The following is a 21,355-nucleotide window of genomic DNA, read 5'->3' on the forward strand; positions in this document are numbered from 1 at the left end:
GAAGGTCAGAGATGTCCACCACATAAATTGAGACCTGAAAGATCTACAGAAGTAGTCAGGTGACAGGCAGGAGTTCCTGGAAGAGAAATCAGCACTTGGGGCCAGATGGCATAGGAAGAACATAGTGCATTCAAGAAACTGAAAGATGGTCTGAATATAGAACAGATATGAAATAGTCTGGTGAATTTGACTAGGACCAAAAAGTAGACACTTTAGTAATCACGTAGTAAAGGCTATATATGTTTTAGTTACTATTAGAAATGTCAGACAACACTCATGGTACTTTCTGTTCCTCTTAAAAACCCACAAAGCTGGGGCGCCTGGGTGGCTCGGTCGGTTGAGCGTCCGACTTCGGCTCAGGTCATGATCTCACGGTCCGTGAGTTCGATCCCCGCGTCGGGCTCTGTGCTGACAGCTCAGAGCTTGGAGCCTGTTTCAGATTCTGTGTCTCCCTCTCTCTCTGGCCCTCCCCTGTTCATGCTCTGTCTCTCTCTGTCTCAAAACTAAATAAATATTAAAAAAAAATAAATTAAAAAAAAACCCACAAAGCTATAGTGAATGGACTTTTTTAAGCAAAAGTACACATGCACGTAGATAAAAGAAGAAACCAAAACAATTTTGGAAGCTGGAAAAATCGTAATTGAGTAGTTATTGACTTGTCAGTCCCAAGAAAGCTGAATCCTAAGCCAGCAGTTGCCAGGTTGATAACTGAATGTCAAGACACTTAACTTTCTTTCCTCACCTTCTTCCCATAGTTCTGACCAACCAATTGTCCTACAGTGAAACCCACATTTGACAGGCCCAACCATGTAAATTGAGTTGCCTAAAACTTTTTAGTGCCTGTTTCCTAGACATAGGCAGACAGTCAAAAATCTCCAGACAGCTGATGGAATACTCTAATAAGAAAGAGGCCAAAACTAACATAGAAAAGCAACCAGGAAGAAATAAAGACTATGCAGGAGTGAGAGAAGGAGGGTATTAGTATCTTCAAAGATTCAAAGACAGTGAAATACTATAAGCTACTGCAGTTATTAGACAAGAACAGGATGCTACAAATGGTTTTAAAAGTAGCGGCCAGGGGGCAAAATGGATTCTTGGATATTAAAAATATCATGGTATAAAATAAAACTTCAGGTGAAGGTTTAAAACATAAAGATGAGGAACTATCCCAGGAAGTAAAAAAAAAAAAGAAAAAGAAAAAAAAAAGATGGGAAGTAAACAAAAAGAGAAGAGAGATTTTTTTTTTAAGTTTTATTTATTTTTGAGACGGAGAGAGACAGAGCATGAACAGGGGAGGGGCAGAGAGAGAGGGAGACACAGAATAGGAAGCAGGCTCCAGGCTCTGAGCCATCAGCCCAGAGCCGACGCGGGGCTCGAACTCACTGATGGCAAGATCATAAACTGAGCTGAAGTCGGACGCTTAACCGACTGAGTCACCCAGGCGCCCCTGAGAGATTTTTTTTTTATTTTTATTTTTTAATTAACGTTTATTTATTTTTGAGACAGAGAGAGAGACAGAGCATGAATGGGGGAGGGGCAGAGAGAGAGGGAGACACAGAATCGGAAGCAGGCTCCAGGCTCTGAGCCATCAGCCCAGAGCCCGACGCGGGGATGAACTCACGGACCGCGAGATCATGACCTGGCTGAAGTCGGACGCTTAACCGACTGCGCCACCCAGGCGCCCCTGAGAGATTTTTTTTTTACATGAGTAAGGTACAGACTAGTCCAGGAAGTTCAATATCTGAATAATGGGAGTTCCAGAAAGAGAGAATGGAGAAAATGGAGGGGAGAAATTATCAAGGAAATTTCCTGGAATGAAAGGACATGACTTCCCCAATTGAAACAGTCTATTGAGCTCCCAAGACAATGGATGAAAACAGACCTACAAAGAGACACATCATTATAAAATTGCAAAATCCTGTGGACAAATAGAATATTCTAAAAACCCTCAGAAAAGAAAAACAAGATTCTAAAAAGAATTAGGGACCAGAATGACTTCAGACATCTCAATAGCCACACTGGATGCTAGAAAATAGTAGAAGAAAGTAACTTGTAATGTAGAGTTCCCCAGCCAAATTATTCGTTAAGTGGGAAGGTAGAATATACATTTTTCAGACATGGAAAGATAAAAAATGTTGCTTTATAGGTCATTTCTCAGGAAGCTATCAGAGGATTTGTTCAACCAAAATAAGAAAAGAGAATATGGAATCCAGGAAATGAGATTCTAATGCATGAGTAAGAAAGGATGATGGTGAAGGGAAAATCTAAGACCACAGCTCTGAAGGAAGCTCAAAGACCAACAAATCTGGTGGACTAGAGTGGGACAGAGGCCCTGGGGGAAAGATCATTGAGAAAATGGCATGGATAGAATAACTGATGTTTAAAGTATGTTGAGGGAAAATTTACCAAACTGAGGGTGTGGACAGTTTAGGAATGTATTAATGATAAATATGTAGAAAGTACACAGTTCAGTGCCCAGAGGTAGGCATGATCACCCGCTCAGGAATTTATTTGACTGTCCAGACACAATGCACCCACCAGTGAATATAAATGAGGTATATTTAGTAATAACACTAAGACGGGGGCTCCCAGGAGGGGAAGGGTTCATTCAGGGGTCTGGTGAGAGAGTGAGCAAAGGGCTAGGAGTAGTCTGGGGCTTTCACTGTGGTTAAAGGGTAGAATCAGCATGGTGGGGATTCCACCTCGCATGGGCTAGAGCCTGAGCTATATTTGAAATTCCTGTCAACTCTTAGAGGTAAAGGCCTATACAGTTCTTCTACTTTTGGTTACCCAGATGTGGGGGAGATAGAAAAGATGAGTGGAGATTGAAAACTGTCAACAAACATCAAAAATGGCCTCTTTATTACAAAACCAAGTTACAGGGGGGCAGGGGGAAGACTGTAATTAACTCAAGAAAAAAACAAAAGTTGAACAGGAAGGGAAAATTTTCATAGCATAGTATATGCTGTGATTTACAAAGTCCTATCAGTACAGATACTAAATGCAATATAATTAAGTTACAGCCACATTGAGAAGATGAAAAATGGGAAGTGTTCATGTATGTGATAGGTATCATAGGAGTTGGTGAAAATAAGCTGAATCTTCAACTTTTAGAATTGGAAGTTATTGACTTTTTTTTAAATAGCCATATAAACATGTTCTTTAGGGATATGGAAATGATTCCAAAGGAGTCAGGTAAAATAATTAACAGTGGTTGCCTCTTGGGAGCTGAAGCATAAGAGATGACATATAGTAATGTGGGACAGGGTATGTTGGAGGACTGCTGTTTTGTTTGTTTATAACAAGTATGTATGTATAACTTTTTGAACACACATAATTAAATTACCCCCAAATTTGACTTTACCCTTAAAGGTAATGGGGAGCTATGAATCAGCTTGCAGCTCTAAACAATGAGGCTGTGGCATGATAGTGAGATCAAATTTGCATTTTATTAAGATTATTCTAGTTATTTTGTAGAGAACAATTAGAGGGAAGAAAGAATGGATACAGACATGTCTATTAGGAAGCTTAATCTAGACCAGAATCTAGACAGGAAGTGATGTTGGCCTGGATTCAGATATGGCAACAGAAGTAGGTAAAAGACAGTTGTGAGTATTTTGTGGTTGATTGGACTGTGGTCTGGAAGAGGAAAGATTCAAGACTCATACTGCATTTTCTGGTTTGGACAAGGGGTGGGTGGGGGCCATTCATTAAGATAGGACATCCATAAGAGGAGCAGGTTTGGAGGAAGTGGAATGGTTTTAAGTATTGGCTATCCAAGCAGAATGGCTATAAGGATACTGCAGATATGGACCTAGAGCTCAGGAGAGAAAGCTGGGCTAGAGACATAGATTTGGAATCAGCAGCATAGGATAACAATTGAAATCTAGGAGTGGGTGAGATTGCTCAGGGAGTGGGTGTCAAGTAACCAGCATCAAAAGCAGAGCCTGAAGGAACATAAACAAGGGCATAAGGAGAGGAGTCAGCAAAGGGAAATGAGAGAGAACAAGCAGAGAAGTGGTAGGAAGGCCTATGTACTATGGAAGTCAGATAAAAAGTTCAACATTATCCAATAAAGTCAAAAGGGTGACTTGAGAGATGGAAACAAATGCACTGGAGGGGCAAAGGGAAGGGCCATGTCTGTGGAGCAGTGGGCCAGTTTGCAGTGTACCTATGAGCCAAGGCATTCATTTTAATCTCTGTTTAACAGATAATAATAGGAAATTTTCTTGAGACTTTATTATGGGCCAGATATTGTATGATGTTCTTTATATACTTTATCTCATTTAACCCTCAAAACAAAACAATATCATTTCTATGAAATAGATGCTATTATTAACACCCCCTTTTTCAAATGAGGAAGCTGAAGTTTGAAGAAGGTACTTAATTCCTTAAAGGAATAGAGATAGCAAGCAGACAGGCTGGAATTTGATCTCAAGGGTCTAACTCCAGAATGTACACTCTAAGCATCATACTATACCCTCTAAGTGATCTGCCATAAATAACACTATTCGCTCATCCATTCAACAAGCCTGCTGTGTGCCAGGCACTATTCCAGGTGCTAGTGAGCGACAGTGTGCAAAGCAATGCCCCTGAACTCACAGGTAGATAGTAACCTTCCATTGGAGGAGATAGTAAACAAATTTAAAAATTCAAGTATATTTTCAGTACTTAGTGTAATGAACCCTAAGAAAGCAGGGTAAGTTGCTTGACAGTGGCTAGAGAAAATAGTTATTTCAGATCATAGGTCTTCCTAAGATGATATTTCAGCAAAAACCTGCATAAATTCAGTGACCAAGCATGAAAAGATGCATTCCAGGCTGAAGGAAGTGGAAGTGACACCATCTGAGGCAGGGCGGAGGCAGGAGTGGGTGCAGAAAGATCAAGGAGAAATTGGTAAGCCATAAAGTTGCTAAGGGAGGCAGACCTATATCATGTTCAGCCTCAGAGGTAAGACTTTAGCTGTTGTTCTTTTTCTCAGTTTATTTTTTAATGTTTATTTTTTATTTTTTATTTTTGAGAGAGAAAGAGAGAGCACAAGCACCAGCAGGATAGGGGCAAAGACAGAGGGGGACAGAGGATCTGAAGCGGGCTCTGCACTGACAGCAGCAAGCCCAATGTAGGTCTCGAACTCACGAACCCTGAGATCACGACCTGAGCTGAAGTCAGATGCTCGACCAACTGAGCCATCGAGACTCCCTATTAGGTTTATTTGTTTATTTTGAAAGAGAGCCCTTGAGTGAGGGAAGGGCAGAGAGAGAATCCCAAACAGGCTCCACTCAGTGTGGAGCCAGATACAGTACTCCATCTCACGACAGTGAGATCATGACCTGAGCCAATATCAAGTCAGAGGCTTAACTGACAGAGCCACCCAGGCACCCCAGAGTTTAGCTGTTGTTCTAAGAATGATAAGAAGTCTTGGGAAGATTTTGAACAGACCAGTGATAAACTCTGACTCACATTGTATTAACTTGTAAGAGAGCCCAGACTTTGGATTCTGTGACCCTCGCTCTTTACATTATTATCTAGAATTGAGATGCCATGTGGCTACCAAGCACTTGAAATTTGCCCAGTCTAACTTGATACATACTCTAAGTGTTAAATACACCCCAGATTTCAAAGACTTGGTACTGGGGTGCCTTGATTGTCCAACTCTTGGTTTTGGCTCAGGTCATGATATCACGGTTTGTGAGTTCAAGCCCTGTGTCTGGCTCCGTGCTGACAGTGCAGAGCCTGCTTGGGATTCTCTCTCTCTCCTTCTCTCTCTGCCCCTCCCTCTCTCACTTTCTCTGTCACGCTCTCTAAAAAGTAAATAAATAAACTTTAAAAAAAAGTCTTGGGGGGCGCCTGGGTGGCGCAGTCGGTTAAGCGTCCGACTTCAGCCAGGTCACGATCTCGCGGTCCGGGAGTTCGAGCCCCGCGTCAGGCTCTGGGCTGATGGCTCGGAGCCTGGAGACTGTTTCCGATTCTGTGTCTCCCTCTCTCTCTGCCCCTCCCCCGTTCATGCTCTGTCTCTCTCTGTCCCAAAAATAAATAAACGTTGAAAAAAAAATTTTTTTTTAAATAAATAAATAAATAAATAAAAGTCTTGGTACCAACAATAGAATAGATCTCATAAACAATTATTTATATTCATTATATGTTGAAATTATGATATTTTAGATATATAGGCTTGAATAAAATATAACATTCAGATTAATTTCACCTACTTCTTTTTGACTTTTTAAAAGATGTAGCTACTAGAAAATTTTAAATTTCATATGTGGCTTGTGTTATATTTTTATTAGACAGCCCTAGTCTAGACAACTTCCCTTCTGTTCTCAGCTTCATAATGCAGTGAAGACAAATGAAATAACTTGTGTAGGGCATTTTGAGTTTTCTTAAGGAAACACATTATGTAACAACAAGATAAATTATTGAGGATGATAGTCAGCCAAAAAAATGTACCATTCTTTATAAGCCAAAGATAATGTTACTGACTTGGTTGTGGTTTTGTGTTGTTTTTCCAACAGTGGTGATGAGTTTGCACAAAGTCATCTGTAATGTTTCTCTCCCCACCCATTCCGCCCCCTCCGTATGCTCCCTTATAACTACAACAGCATGTTTTTCAAATACCTGGCCCAGGTTAAGAATGCAGTTCTCCAGCCATGGAAAGTTTTCTCTGTGCAAAGCACTCAGTCCTATACAGGTTTGAACCTCAGTCTATTTAATGTGAAATTCTACTTGTCTGGTATACCCAGCAAGCAGCTTCCAAATGTCAATAATTATATCTATAATCATCATAATAAACTACTCTTGGTTTCTTATATTTAATTTGAAATATAGTCGATTAGAATGTACTCTTACTGAAAAAATTGACACACAAGCTTTGACCAAGAAATTTGTTTTTCTTTGTGAATTTGTATCTGTGAAAATTCTCACAATGTTATAAATTAAATCATATTTTGATTTACATACTGTAGCGTTAAAAATATTATTATAAGACATTGGGCTTATTGGGGATGATATAACTATATTACTCTATCTGAGGTCTTGAATACCAGTAAGAAAACATAAGCATCAGATGGACCCTCCTTCATCTCTGCCTACTCACTTCTCCTCCCACTTTCTTGTTTTCTCCTGACAGGTAGATGACAGGCCTTCACTCTCAATTTTCAGTCTCTACTGTTAAGCTCTGGATTCATTTTCCTTCTCAAGGACGTAACTCGCTGCTTTGCCTAACCTTTTTCTCCTGCACGTCACAATCTCCTACTCTACTGGATCATCTCCATCAGCAACAAACAGCTTTGAAATCTCTCATCTTTAAGCACACACACACACCTCCCTTGTCCCCACATTTCCTTCCCTAAACTTTATAGTTTCTCTACTTCTCTTTATGGCAATATCTTTCAAAAGGGTTGCCTGTAACTCTGCTTCCATTTCTTCATCTCCCATTCATTCTTCAATGTACTAGTTAGGTTTCCTTCCCCCTGCTGAAATCACTCTTGTCAAGAGCAAGCTAAGACCTTCATGAAACCAAATGCAAAAGACCTCTCTGTCCTCATCTTATAGTGCTCTCAGAGTACTTGTGATTATGTGATACAGTTGGCTACACCTTGAAGTCGAAATACTCTTGGCTTCCATGATGCTATACTCTGGTTTCCCACCTATCCAATTGGTTACTCATTCTCAATCTCCTTACCAGCTCCTGTGTTTCTATCAGACCCCTAAATGTTGAGGACCCTCAGATTCCTTGGCCTCTTCTCTTTATCTACTCTTTTTGTAGGTCCTTTCAATCATTCTCATAACTTTAATAGCCATCTAAATGCTGATAATCCCCAAATGTATGCCCCAAATGTAAAGTCCAGATCCATATACCCATAAGTTGAGTCTCAACTACATATCTCAAACTTTACATGTCTACAAATAAAATACTGATGTATTCTTCTCATACTAAAAGTAATAAAAATATGGGACACCTGGGTGGCCCAGTCAAACAACCAACTCTTGATTTCAGCTCAGATTATGATCTCATGGTTTCATGAGTTCGAGCCCTTTGTGGGGTTCTACACGCTGACCTCACACAGAATCTACTTGGGATTCTGTCTCTCCCTCTCTCTCTGCCCCTCCCCCACTGACGGTCTCAAAATAAATAAATAAACTTAAAAACATTAAAGTAATAAGAATAGTAGTAATACAAGGAGAAGAAGGAAAGGGATAAAAAGGAAGGAAGGAAAGAAGGAAGAAAGGGAAGAAGGATCAAAAGATGAATTACATTTTTGCTCTAACCAAAAATCAAGATGCCCCTTAATTCCCATACTTAATCGTATTTATAATATGATTAACTATATTTAATCCATCAGCAAACTATGTCTTGCTGAGCTCCAAAATGTCTCTTTTCCTTCTATTCATCTCTACCACCACGACTCTAGATCAGGGCATCATTATCTCTCACTTAGACTATTGCTATATCCTCCCAACTGACCTCCCTGTCTCTGCTCTCATACCTGCCCAATTCATTTTCATTTTAGCCAAAGGGATCTTTTTAAACCATGAAAGTTCATGTCACTCTCCTGTTTAAACTGTTCCATGGTTTGACAACTTCCTGCTGCCCTTGGAATGAAATCCAAACACCTGTCACTCACAGCTCCACATAGTTCATCCCCAGCCTAACTCCCCCTACCGCCCCAACTCTTCTTCATCTTGGGGTTTTATACTTGCTATTGTTTATACCTGGAATGCTCCCTGACTCTAACCTCCTCCTCTCATTTGAATGACAGACTTCTTTTCATCTGAGTCTCAATTTAAATGCCATCTCAGAGAGACTTCCAGCTTACCCATTTTCAAGCAACCTTGCTCATTTATTTTTTCACAAAGCCTTGCTTGTTTCCCTCCTTGTATTTCCCACAATTCTGATTGCATACTTTTGTATTTTGCTTTCTTGACTCTCATCCCTTGCCCCTCCCTCTTCATTCCAGATAAGAGGACTGAAATGCTGGTTGGGATAAGACACTGGATGCTGTAGCCATGCCCCTCCTTTCTCCCTTCCTTTGGAAGCCAGCTTGTCTACTGAGTGTGTATCTGTCTGCCTGCCCTTGTCAGGAGTTTCACAAGAACAAGCCTGTGCTAGTTCACTGCCTGTGGCTGAGTGTGAAGCCCAGTTCAGGCCTAAAGTATTAGGAACCCTACTGTGTGATGATACAACTAAGCTATGACTACAGAAACTCCATCAGAAAGAACGCTGACATTTTGATCTAGATCTCAATATCTTTGGACATCAGGTAGAGAAGAGAGGGGTGCTATATTGACCCATATAAATACAAATATCTCTTTACTGAAATGAATGGAAATCTAGGCCTGTGGCATTTCAATCTTTTTAAGAAATGGTATCCTGACTTTAAACCATACACATGTTAGTCCTAATAAGTGTGTGTGGGGGGTGGGGGGGAATGACTAACAAAATAAAAGCAGAGATGTTCTGATTACAGTAGTGATTATATTCATTACTACTTTTTACGTAGCAAGTAACAGGAAGCTCAATTCAGGTTAACAAGCAATAAGAAAAATTCATTGTGGTTCACATAACTGAATATTGGGGAATTTATCCTCATCAGGGAGAGGCTAATCCTAGATCGAATGACTATGACCAGTTCCCAGGTTTTTTCTATTTCTTGGCTCTGCCAAGAGCTCTGGGTAGCTCAAGATGGGAAAAAGAAACTGTACTACAAACAAATAATGTTTAAGAGACCTCTGCCCTTGTGGTTCAAAGATGGCTACCAGAGATTCCTGGAGTTACTTGTTTTCACTCGTGTCCAGCAGCAAAGAAAGCATCTCTGTCAGTAGCGTATGCCAAAACATATATTTAAAATTTTTTAAATGTTTTCTTTCTCTCTAGCAGCATGGGCAAAATCTCTTGGATTGAATCATGTGTTATCTTGAACTAATCAATTCTACAGTCAGAAACATCAGATTCCAGGTCTTACATGCAGAGCAGAGATGGGATCAACCACTAAAAGCATGTGACTGAGAATAAGCTGGGGGTATTCTTGCTGGAGAAAGTGAAGAATAGGTTTTGAATGGAGGCAACCAATCAATGTCTGCATAAGCCTAAGAGGCTTGAATAACTGTAGCCTGATTTACAGCCCTTCTGTGTGGATTCAATCTCTTATAATATACAACCCCCCTCTCTATATTCCAGAGTATTTGTGATCTTCCTTTCTTCTCCTCTTTCTTTCTTCTTTCTTTCTTTCTTTCTTTCTTTCTTTCTTTCTTTCTTTCTCCCACCCTCCCTCCCTCCCTTTCTTTCCTCCTTCCTTGTTCCCTTCCTTCCTTTCTTTCTTTTCTTTTTTCTTCCTTCCTTTCTTTCTTTCTCTTTCTCTCTCTCCCTCCCTCTCTCTCTCCCTTCTTTTCTCTCTTTCTTTCTCTCTTTCTTTCTAACTGAATTGGCCAGGATAAACATCTGTGCCCATATAGTTGTCCTATTTACAAGGCCCTAGGGGAGCTCTTTGGAATAGTTTAAAATTTTTAAATTTTAAGAAAATGTGTACTAAATATGGGAAGGAAAAAGACCCATTTCACAGGACAAATGTAAAAGACTAGCCACAGTGTTTATCACCCATGCCAAGTTCTAAAGTGCCAAATGAGCAAAGGCTTAGAAAAACAAATGCAAGAGACCAGGGTCTTCAACTGGGGGATTGGAGGTATGTGGTCTCCCTGGGGCCCCGGGTGGGGCGGAAGGTGGGGGTAAGTGGCCATGGATTGTTTCAGATAAACATTCCTAAAATGGAATGACCCAAGAAAGCTCCTGTGGTCAAGGCTAAATTAGGCTGTCTCTCCTTTCCTCTCTCCTGGGCTTTTATCACCTGATAATAAAAAGGACTACCTCACACTCATCCCAAACCTACTAAGTCATTGCCTGGGGTGGAAAAACCTTTAGGGTGCTCAAGAAAGGGTGAATGAAATGACTCTAATGATAGGGAAACTAATCCTTTTGCAAGTCAGATAGACTCCAATTCTCTGCTTTCCACAAAGGGAAGGATAAGAGTTGTCAGATGAGAGATTACGAGAACTAATCTTGATGATAGATTACCATGTTATTTTTGGCATATAACTGAGAAGAATTCAAGGAATTGAGTCCTATTACTGAAACAAAACTCTAACATTCCTATTTATTTATGTAGGTGAAGAGTTTCTCAGCACTTGTTCTGATCTACACATCTTACATTGAGCATTGATGCCTAAGCCTGTTATATCCATTCCTGGATACCTGGGGCTTTACTCATCTCACTAAAGAACTGCAATCCCAATACAATTTTACATTTCATGTCTAGTAATTATTCATCAATACTTATAATACATTTATGCTATTTTGAGAAATTGTGTAGACTTTTCTAACATTTAGGATCTTATGGTCACAGAAAAATTTTTAAAGATTTCCGTTTATTGACATATTTTCATTACATAGAAGCATGTTACTCATGAAATATTTTAAAGTATAAAAATATATTAGGAAATGGAATGGAAATATAATTTCAAGAAGAAAAACAAACAAAAGACAATTTCCTACGGGTAAAGAAGAACTTATTTACGTATACTTAAAATGTATGATAGGGCATCAAATCACTATAGTATTTAGATTCTACTAGATAGTTATCAAATAGTGATGTGACAGTTTATTTTTAAATGTCATTATGTATAATGTGTTGGAATTTATATGTATATTTGCAACTCTTTCAGTATCATGAAGAATTTTAGGCACCAACTTAGAAATGTGGTGAGAAATTTACTGCTTCTTAAAATATTTTTAGGAGTACTTGAGTGCAAATGACTAGAGACAATGAAAGGAGAAAATTATGTTAGACAAGAAAATGAGCAAGGAAAGAACAGGCCCACTGTTGAGACTGATGGCACAGTGAAATATGATGACAAAGGACCTGTCTGTGCACATTTGCTTTTGTGTCCTTTACCAAAGTGAAAGATCTAACAAAGAATGATTGAATGGACATTGGTAAAGGGGAAGAGAAGTTCAAGACGGAAAAAGAAATTGTAAGAGTGTACCCCATCTCCCCTGGGTAGTAAGAATAATGATTTAAATCAGCCAGGATTGGGGCAGCTAGGTAGCTCATTTGGTTGAGCATCTAACTCTTGGTTTCAGCTCAGTCATAATCTCAGACTCATGGGATCGAGGGGCACCTGGGTGGCTCAGTTGGTTAAGTGTCTGACTTCAGCTCAGGTCATGATCTCAAGGTTTGTAAGTTCGAGCCCTACATCGGGCTCTGTGCTGACAGCTCAGAGCCCGGAGCCTGCTTCAGATTCTGTCTTCGTCTCTCTGTTCCTCCCTTTCTCGCATTCTGTCTCTCTTTCTCTCAAAAATAAATAAACATTAAAAAAATAATCATTTAAAGTCTAGGGTCATGCGATCAAGCTCTTCATGGGGCTCTGTGCTGGTAAGCATGGAGCCTGCTTGAGATTTTCTCTATGCCTTTGTCCCTCTCCCCCACTTGTGCATGTGCTCTCTCTCTAAAATATAAAAATTTTAAACAATTAAATCAGCATGGATTGACTCAGAATTCAGACTCTGCCACTTCTCATCTATGTGACAAGATGCTTAAGCCCCTCATGTGTATTATGGGCATACTGTGACACAGGTTAAATTTTATAGAATGTAAAGTGCTTTGCTCAGAGTCAAGCATGACAATACATAAATAGTGGCTATTGTAATTATGTAGCTGTGGGCTTTGGAGCAACTTCTCCACCTTGAGCTTCACTTCCCTCCTCTCTACCACAGTTATAATAACATCTACTTACTAGGATTACCATGAGGATTAAACTGATAATAAACCCGAGAACACTTATAATATAAAGAAGGCATTCAGTAAAATTAGTTCTTTCCCCACTTCTTTCTCTAGCTTCCTATTGATTTAGACAATTCTATGGACCCCTGATGGGACATGATGAAAAAAAATCTATTTCCAAATACTAATTTATAAAATACTATATTACTTTTATTGTGTCTACTGGTAAAGAGACTAAATCTGAAATGATTCTTTTTCTTGTTGATTAAAGAGACCAAGGTCTCATATTACAAATGACCCTACCCTTATAGATATGACCTTTCTGCCTTACTAGCAAATCTCATTAATGACAAAATTATTCTCATGAAATTGTGAAAGGCAAATATGTTGCTGATCTATGACCACATAATCAATCCTCTCATAAAAAGAACTTCCTCACAAAGAAAAAAATTCCTCCCAAGTGTTTCCTTTTCTCTTATGAGTGAGAAGATAAAGCATTTATTAATTTGTGGGAATAAATGTTGTTCATTAATGTGATTCACTTATTTTAGACAGCACCAAATATGGCCTCTCTTTGTAGTTTTGATACAAAACAAAGCCTGGTTAAGATGAGCCAGGATGCCGGGAAAGGAATTGGGGAACCAAGTTTAATGGAAAAGGCAGGGAAGGTGTCTAAAACCACTTCCTCCACTTTAAACTGTGTGATAATGTCTATTCAGCTGTTTTCAGAAATAGGCTGCCAAGTTGTTGTTCCCCGTTGAGGGGAGGGGTGTAGTGACCCTGAAGAGTCAAAATGCATAGGAAGGCTCCATAGCGGTCAGGATCCCAGCAGGAAACAAATGTCACACTCCGAATGAGTGAAAGAAATATGTTTGAAGCAGGATAGTAGGTATGTGGGCATCCATTATACTAGTCTGTCTATATTTGTCCATGTTTTAAATTGTCTATGGTGAAATATATAAAAACAAAGAGAAGAGTGTAACAGACAGACTAATCAAAGTCATGCAAAGCTGTGGGCAGGAATTAAAAAAGAACTAGGGAAGGTGAAGTCTCTGTCTTTTGCTTCCACCCCCACCTCCACCCCTTGGAGTGGCAACAATGGGAAATGCTAGAACAGCAGTTTGAAGGCACAAGGGAAAGAACCCAACTCCTGGCACCCAGGGAGACCAGAAACTCTAGGAAAGGGCCACTTCTCAGGAATTGTGGCCTTTGGTGGCGGAATGCAGCCGCTGGCAACCAAGGCCCAGCACATACTCTGCAGCTCAGTGCAAACTGACAAAAGCAAGAAATGAAATGCTGTTAAAGGTCCCAAATTATAAAGCTTTAGCTTTTCTTCCACAGTCTCTCTTCCTTCTCTCTTGACCAGTCATGGTTTTAAATGTTTCAATTGAAAACCTTTCTAAATGAAGAAAAATTAGAAGTTTAAATTATTAACATGAATTTTGCCATTTACAGTGTACAATGTTATTTATTTATTTATTTATTTATTTATTTATTTATTTTTGGTGTACTTACTTACTTACTTAAGCAATCTCTACATTCAACATGGGGCTCAAACTCAAAACCCGGAGATCAAGAGTTACATGCTCTTCCTACAGAGCCATCAGGCGCCCCTACCATGTGCAATGTTCATTTTAGATGCAACATGAGAGCATTTAACACATGCAGGATCACTGAAATGAAACAATTTGTATTCCATAGTTTGTATGTACATATGTATTTTTTTTAATTAGAAAAATATAAACACTGCACAAAAGTAACCCATTTGTTTATTTCACTTCTTTATATACACACATTGTACTGACACTGTGCCTTTGGCTTACTGATGAGCAAAGAGGAACTAAAAAGAAAAGCAACTGTGGATTGTCCTATCTTTCTCTTTCTTTCTATGGCATCACTTTTAGTGTAAGTGGTTGGCTAATACAGTGAAGTAACATGAGTAATAAAGGATATGGTAAGAGTTCTTTGGTTGTTTGTGTTTCTTAGAATGGTATTCATTACCTTTTTTCTGAATTTGAAGCAAATTTTAGTTCAAATGGAAGGAGGCATTTTAGGGTTTAATCAGTCATGGATGTGATATGCTTTACCTTGTACTTGCTTTGAGTCTCACTGAACTCCACAGATGTACAAGAATCCTATTATCATGGGGCACTGGAGATGCTATATGCAAATGGTACAACCAGAAATGGCAGAAACACATAATGCATATCTCCTCTGTTCATGTATCAGACCTCACTAACAAAACATATGTTCAAAGATAGAATTAGGAATTTCAAAATTGTGTCAGCAAAGCATTAAGTCAAGTATGGGACCCTTCTCAGCATGTGGCCCTATTGACTACACAGGTTTCACACTCTGCTGCCAACCCCATGACCAGGCAAGGAAGGAGCCAGGGTATCAGTGCCTTTTATTCTAGTTGCCCCACCTCCCATAGGTATCCTCACTGGTGGATCCTGTTAGAAAGCAAGGGATCCAGGGATGCATACAAGGAGAATAGTCTCCTGAGTTACAGACTAGGGGAGAGAGGGTGGAGACGGGGTCTGGAGGGACAAACAGAATACCCAAAACAGACTGCTAGCTCTCATATCTCTTTCCAAAAATTGCAGTTCCTACTTAATTCAGCTAAGATAACAAGGACCAGGTGGGCCCCAGGTGTGGCTCCAGATGTTTATGGGGGCTGATGCAGTTTTATGAGCCCTCTACAAACATTAATTAATTAAAAGTGCAAATATAAACTCAGTATAAACTGGCTATTTATTTAGAATGAGAAAAGAAACCACAGTAAAATATTGGAGCTTGAAAGGTTCGAGTCCTCTTCTTCTGAGGTCTCTAGGAAATATACCAAAAATGTCCTACACAGACATGCTTCCTGATTGCACCCTGGATTCCCCTTCCCTCCTAGAACACTCTACAACTCCAAGCAACTCTCACCACTCACAGGGGCCTGGGGAATTGAGGAGCCTTGAAGATTAAACTTTATTAGCTTTATGATAAATTTCTCTGTAGGCCCCAAAACCTAGAACATAGAATTAAATGACTGTGGAGCAGAAGCATTTCCTAGCAGGCAAAAATTGTGGGCCCTTGAGCCATGATGTGACTCCTTCCCCTATTACACATGCCAGAGGCAGTGAGCACAGAGTTTGGGCTCCTCTGATCTAATGCTTTTTCACTGTAGTCAGGAAATTCCATTAAGGTTCAGATACACTATATAGGAAACTGAGGAGGTAGTGGATAGTCATGGCCACTCCTTTGCATCCTTTATTTATTATCTATCGCTTGCACTGCTTGTTGGCTAAGTTGGAATAAGCCAAAGGGAAAACAACGTTAGGACTCATTGTTCTTGGTCACCTTCAAATCCTGACCAGACTCTGTGGCCTAATCAACAGGTTCTTCTGTAGGCATAAAATATTATTGGGCTTTCCTCATAGCAGCCAAGGCAACAGTAGGGCCCATTTAGATTCATAAAAAAAAGAAGCAACAGTTCAATTAGATAAAAGGGTTGCCCTGGATACAGTCCTGGGGTCTGCACAGGAGCCCAAGGGAGGAGGGAAATAGGTGGATGAGGACAAAAGAAAGGAATTACAGGTATATTTAGGAAACTGCAAAGATGATAAAGAAAGATTTCAAACTTTGCTAGGGCCCTGGGGTTGGTGAACTCACTATTTGCTATTGATAAGCATGGGGGAAGCTGCTGATATCTGAACTAAGAACGTGGGCTTAACATGAGAGCATTTGATCTAAATAAGATAGCACTTAAGTCCATAAGTTCAAATCTTGATCTTAGTTTTTCAAAGCTATTAGACTTTGGTCAAGAAACAACTCATTCTCTCTGTGCCTCAGTTTTCTCATCTGTAAGATGAAGGTAAATTACATTAAATTACATTATGTTGAGCCACAACACATTATCTTATTATGTTGTATTATATGGAGCTCACCTCATAGTGTTGTGTGAGAATTAGATAAGCAAATCCTTACAAACACCACCACTTGCAATAGTTCTTAGTACATGTGAGATAATAGAAAATATCTATATTGGTCTCTGCCCACAGTTCCTGGCACAGAGTTCCTAAAATCCTTGCAATTTCCCAAGTGATAAGGGCATTAGGAACATCTTCTGTTCCAATATTTGGTCTTTGACCACAATTCCTGACACAGAGCGCCCACATCCCGTGAAATGTCTTGGATGATGGCAGTGTATTTTTTTTGTTGTTATTCTAACAAGGTGACTCTTAGCGGGCACCTGGAGGGCAGGCTGGTCACCGGAAGACCGAGCCACAATTAGAAGCTTGGATTGTCAGCCTACCTTCTAGTCTCTAGAGAAGGGAGAGATCTGAACATGAAGTTAGTGATTGTTCATGCCTCCATGATGAAGCTTCCATAAAAATCCCCAAAGTACAGGGTCTATAGAGCTTTTAGGTTGGTGAACACATGCAGTGCTGGGGGAAGACATGGAAGCCCCATGCCCCTTCCTCCATACCATGTCCTCCCTGTCTCTTCCACCTGGATGCTCATTTGTATCTTTCATCATATCCTCTAATAAACTGGTAAACAGAAGCAAGTGTTTTCCTGAGTTCTTCGAGGTGTTCTAGCAAATAACCGAATCAAAGGGAGAGGAGGACCTGGGAAACTGTGGAATCTGAAGCCATCTCCAGGTAGATAGTGTCAGAATTTATTTAACTTGTAGGACACCCAGCTGGTGTCACAGAATTTCTTGGTGGGGGGAAAACTCCACACATCTGGTGTCAGAAGTGCTGTGAGTGAGGTAGTAAGTAGTGTGAGAGTAAAAGATACACAGGAGGAGTGGTATAGCTTTTTCTTACACATTACACAATTAGTGCTCAGTAAAAGTGAGAAATTATTACTATGAAAAATGGTTCCAAATATAGCACTTATACACATTTGGGCAATATTTAAAGCTGTACAATTTCTGAAACAGATGAGGAATTTGATCCATTTGTTTTTATTAAATAATTTTACAAAAATTATCATTTTGAATGGATGGATGTTTTCACATTTAATCTCTAGCCAAAGTTAAGTATTGTAAAATTTTCATTAATAAAACACAGTCACTTCTTCTTTTAAAAACAAACAAACAAAACACAATAATTTCTGAACTTTTCTCACCAAAAAGCAGAGGTACACTTTACCTCTTCATACCTTGCAGGTAATTTTTCCTGGCCCACCATTCCCAGACACTGAGTAAATATTTTATTTTCTTTTTTAACTTTAGTCAATTTATATACTGACATATGGAGATTAGATGGAATAGCAGATTCCGCTGAGCAAAGAGCTAGCTGCGTTCTTTGCTCAAGAATGGTAACTTTAGCTTAGAATCAAGTTTGAGTAAAATAATTTAGAAAATGTTAGGGAGGTTTGCTTATCAGTCTTGTTTGATTCTAGAGGTTGAGTTGAAATAAAACTGCAAGAGTGAGACTTTCTCGATTCTTATACACCTCTAAGCAAGCACATCACATAACCTCCTTGACTTCCATGTCCTTATTCACTAACGGATAATGGGGAAAGTGTTGCCTCACTTCACCCCCAAGGTTTTTGTGAGGATTAAAAGGAAAGAATTGTTTTAAAAAACTGAAGATGCATAGCTGCATGCAAAAGAATGAAACTGGACAACTTTCTTACACCATACACAAAAATAAATTCAAAATGGATTAAAGGCCTAAATCTAAGTCCCCAAACCATGAAACTCCTAAAAAATATACAGGTAGTAATCTCTTGGACATCAGCATTAGCAACGTTTTTCTGGATATGCCTCCGTAGGCAAAAGAAACAAAAGCAAACTATTGGGACAACATCAAACTAAAAAGCTTCTGCACATCAAAGGAAACCATCAAGAAAACAAAAAGGCAACCTAGATATGAAGTTAATATTGAAAATATATAAAGAACTCATACAAACCAGCACCAAAAAATAATAATGATAATAACCTAATTAAAAATGCTCAAAAGACATGAACAGATACTTCTCCAAAGAAGACATGCTGATGGCCAACAGACACACTAAAAGATGCTCAACATCACCAATCATTAGGTAAATGCAAATCAAAACCACAATCATACTAGTCAAAATGGCTGGTATCAAAAAGACAAACAATGGCAAGTGGCGAGAAGGATGTGGAAAAGAGGGAATCCCCATAAACTGTTGGTGGGAATGTAAATTAGTGCAGTACTATGGAAACAGTATGGAGGCTCCTAAAAAAAAATTAAAAATAGAAATACCATATGATCCACTAATTCTACTGCTGGGTATTTACCCAAAGAAAATACAAACACTAATATGAAAAGATATATACATCCCTGTGTTTACTGCATCATTATTTGCAGTAGCCAATATATGGAAGCAACCTAACTGACCACTGATAGATGAGTGGAATAAGATATGGTATACATATATACAATGAAATATTACTCAGCCATAAACAAGAATGAAATCTTGTCATTCACAACAACATGAATAGACCTAGAGGGTATCATGCTAAGCAAAATAAGTCACACAAATAAATAAGTCAGAGATATGACTTCACTTATATGTGGAATCTTAAGAAACAAAACAAATAAACAAAAATAGACTCATAAATACAGAGAACCAACTGGTATTACCAGAGTGGGGGGAGTGGAGAGATGGGCAAAATAGGTAAAGAGTTTTAAGAAGTACAAACATCCAGTTATAAAATAAGTAAGTCTTGGGGATGAAAAGTATAGCATAAGAAGTATAGTCAACAATATTGTAATAACATTGATTAGTGACAGATGGTGAGCATCGTGTAACTTACAGAATTATTGAATCACTGTTGTACACCTGAAACTAAAATAACATTGTATGCCAACTGCACAATTAAAAAAAAAAAACAAAAGCACTCTATAAATGCAAGAATTTACTCAGAAAACTTTTTTCTTACCCAATTTCTTTTTTGCATGTCATTCAACAGCAGGCAGACTGGATTATGTCAGGAGCAACAGTCCTGAATTAATCTGATTCACATCTTTAAAGTGCTCTTATCAATATCTATTAAAGAAAAATCAATTTGATTAATCAACTGGAATTCTTTTTTTGGGACGGTGGCAATTTTAAATACAGTTTTATTTAAGACATTGCATTTTCCACTTAACAAGAGAGTGTTTATTAAGTGCAATGTCATTTCCTTTCCCAGTAACATATTCCAAATTCAAGTATTGAGAATGCCCAGTTTACTTACTATAGCAGCTCGACTTAAATTTTATTCATTTTTAATGTTTTATTCATTTTTGAGAGACAGACTGTGAGCGGGGGAGGGGCAGAAAGAGGGAGACACAGAATCCGAAGTGGGCTCCAGGCTCTGAGTGGTCAGCAGAGCTTGATGAGAGGCTCGAACTCACTGACTGTGAGATCGTGACCTGAGCCGAAGTCAGACGCTTAACCGTCTGAACCACCCAGGCACCTCAACTATACCAGCTTGACTTTTAAACTGCCATGGACTTTGCTATGAATTTGGGTCCTTCAAGTGTTTTGTGTGGAGCAAGGCTAGACCTATTCTCAGGTTAGCAATGGTGAGCCTAGAGGAGGCACCATCTGAAGGAGGAGCTCCACCACCAGGAAAGCCCCCAGGCATTCCTCCAGACATGCCTCCTGCCTTGCCTTCTGCATTCTGGTACAGCTTGGTAATGAAGGGGTTGCAGACTTTCTCCAGCTCTTCCTGCTGATGTTCAAATTCTTCCTTCTCTGCAGTCTGGTTTTTATCAAGTCAGTTGATGATTTCATTACACTTGTCAAGAATCTTCTCTTTGTTCTCATCGTTGATTTTGCCCTGAGTTTTTTCATTTTTCAACAATTGCTTTCATGTTGAATGCATAAGATTCAAGCAAGTTTAAACTCACAGGCATACTTCCTTGCCCCTCTGTGGCATTCCTCAGATTCAAGTCACTTTTGATACTGATGCTAATGACATCCTCAATGTCTCTGCCGTGGATAAGAGCAGGAAAAGAGAACAAGATTACCTTCAATGGCAACAAGGGCCGCTTGAGCAAAGAAGGCATTGAGTGCATGGTCCAGGAAACTGAGAAGTATGAAGCTAAAGATGAGAAGCAGCAGAACAAGGTGTCTTCCAAGAATTCACTTGAATCTTCTGGAGTTCTCTATTATTCATTAAAAATAAATGAGGCCTGGCCAATAACAGGTACTGAATAAATGTTTGTTGAATGAATTCAGAAGTGCCATAACTTAAAACATTTTATAAGATTCCACTTGCAAGGCTGTCAAAAGTCAAAACAGTGGCTAAAAGAACCCTGTTACTAGGGAAACACAATTTTTTTGTGAAGAGAGAGTTGAATAAGTATAAGAACCACAGTGTAGTAGTAAATGTTCTTCTGGCAGAATCAATCACTGTGGTGAGTGTCCAGCATGAGTGCGTAATACCAACATTATTTAGCACGTCTATTAAAAAACGAGTGCAAGGTAAAAGTAAAAATGTGAAGATGGTGTTAAGCTCTTCATTGTTATATATTACAGCATAATGTTGGACCAAAAAATGCACATACATTTCATAAAATCTGTGAGAAACCAGGACATTTGCAATGTGCACAGGCATAGAA

General features: G+C 39.2%; 1 protein-coding gene across 1 annotated transcript in view; it reads right to left on the minus strand.

The window, feature by feature from the left end:
* The window catches only part of CDK14 (cyclin dependent kinase 14), a 599,181-nt gene extending 579,396 nt beyond the window's left edge, over nucleotides 1-19,785 (minus strand). The window contains exon 1 of the mRNA XM_027071858.2: nucleotides 19,687-19,785. The gene's annotated coding sequence lies outside the window, so the exon portion shown is untranslated. The remainder of the gene's footprint in view (nucleotides 1-19,686) is intronic.
* Between the last annotated feature and the right edge of the window lie 1,570 nt (nucleotides 19,786-21,355).

This window comes from Acinonyx jubatus, chromosome A2, assembly GCF_027475565.1.
Source record: "Acinonyx jubatus isolate Ajub_Pintada_27869175 chromosome A2, VMU_Ajub_asm_v1.0, whole genome shotgun sequence".
Taxonomy (NCBI): domain Eukaryota; kingdom Metazoa; phylum Chordata; class Mammalia; order Carnivora; family Felidae; genus Acinonyx; species Acinonyx jubatus.